This window comes from Elephantulus edwardii, unplaced genomic scaffold (genome assembly GCF_000299155.1).
Source record: "Elephantulus edwardii isolate Elephantulus edwardi_28Jun2011 unplaced genomic scaffold, EleEdw1.0 scaffold00097, whole genome shotgun sequence".
NCBI lineage: Eukaryota > Metazoa > Chordata > Mammalia > Macroscelidea > Macroscelididae > Elephantulus > Elephantulus edwardii.
This window is the reverse complement of record NW_006399847.1, coordinates 11,401,390-11,403,461: the sequence shown is the minus strand read 5'-3', so window position 1 is coordinate 11,403,461 and position 2,072 is coordinate 11,401,390.

Sequence of the window (2,072 nt, the reverse complement as noted above, 5' to 3'; positions counted from 1 at the left end):
CCTGGCTTTGTTATCAAGGATATGTTTGCTTCATAGAATGAGGCTGGGAAAATTCCATCTTTTTCTATTTTCTAAAATAGTTTATATAAACTTGGTAACAGTTCTTCTATGAATGTTTGATAAAATTTACTTGTAAAACCATCAGGTCCAGGGAATTTTTTTGGCTGGAAGTTGTTTTATTACCTTTTCACTGCTCGGCATTCGTTCCGCAGGCCGTGCAGACAGGGTGGAAGGAGCCTTGCTGGCAGAAACCTGGGCATCTAAAAGGGTCCATCACACTCCCCACCCATCTTCCTAGGTAACACTGAAGACACCAAACCGGGTGGCATTTGTTCCACGAAAAAGCCTATCTACACACCAGTTCTACAGGATGTATCACCTTTGTTCGGGAAACATTACAACTGAACTTCAGAGACATTGGTCCCAAGATAAGGAACTATGAGAAGTTGATGTGTTTGGAATCACAGAACCCAAGGAAGCTTCACATATAAGCTATTAGATCAAGGGCTAGTCAATGGGAGATAGTTTGAAGGGAGTGGGTAGAAGTGAATGGGTATCCTGGTGGATGGTGGAGCAGGGAAATAAGTGGGTAAAGACACATGTGCCAAAGGTAGGGACAACACTAGCACTAATTTTTAACTCCACAATAAGGGATATACGTTTAACTTGCTGATCTGTCTGATAGTTCTCTAAATCTGAACATTCACATTAAGACAGACTAGGAAGAAGGATTGGCCATCCACTTCTGAAATAGCAGGTCTCTGAAAACCCTATGTACAACAGAACACATGTGGATAACACAAAGGGTAACTGAGGTTGAGCTTTCAAGTATGGAAATACAAAGGAGGAGGAACAGTTGTAAGCAGACACTAGTGATTGAGACATGAAATGTGAGAACCATGAATGTAGGAAAGTTTGAAGTACAACATCATGAGTGATAGGATTAAGGAAGTCCAGTGAATGCCACTATCATTCAGCTATATGCACCAACAACCAGAGCCAAAGAAGAAGAAATAGATGATTTCTACCAACTCTTACAGTTGGAGATAGATCGAACATGCAATCAAGATGCATTGATAATAATGGGTGACTGGAATGCAAAAGTTGGGAACAGAGAAGAAGAATCAGTAGTTGGAAAACATGGGCTTGGTGACAGAAATGAAGCTGGAGATAGAATGATTGAATTCTGTACAATCAATGACTTATTCATTGCAAATACATTTTATAAGAAACAAAAATGCAGGTTATACACATGGATTTCACCTGATGGTATGCATAGGAATCAGATCGATTACATGTGTGAAAAAAACTGCTGGAGAAGCTCAATATCAGCTGTGAAAACCAGGCCAGGAGCTGATTGTGGAACAGACCACCAACTATTCATATGCAAGTTCAAGCTGAAACAGAGGAAAATTAAACCAAATCCACAGGAACCAAAATATGACTTTTATTTCACCTCACCTGAATTTCAGAATCATCTCAGGAACAGGTTTGAGGCCCTGAACACTAATGAGCGAAGACCAAATGAGTTGTGGGAGGATGTCAAATGTATCATCTAGGAAGAGTGCAAACGGTCATTACAAAGACAGAAGAGGAAGAAAAGATGAAAATGGATGTCAGAAGAAACTCTGAAGATTGCACTGGAGCATAGAGAAGCCAAAGCACAAGGAAGAATCCAAGATACTAAAGAACTGAACAGAAGATTCCAAAAGGCAGCTCAGAATGACAAAGCAAAATATAACAATGAAATGTGCGAGGAGTTAGAATCGGAAAGTCAAAAGGGCCGAACTTGCTCTGCATTTCTTAAGCTCAAGGAACTGAAGAACAAATTCAAACCTAAAGTTGCAACAATCAAGGATGCTTTAGGCAGAATATTAAATGATCCAGGAGGTATCAAAAGAAGATGGAAGGAATAAACTGAGTCATTGTACCAAAAGGAATTGGCAGACACAGAAGAATTTAATGAACTAACATATGCGCAAGAGCCTATGGTGATGAAGGAAGAAGTTCAAGCTGCTTTGAAGGAAATAGCAAAAAATAAGGCCCCAGGAATAGATGGTATACCAATTGAA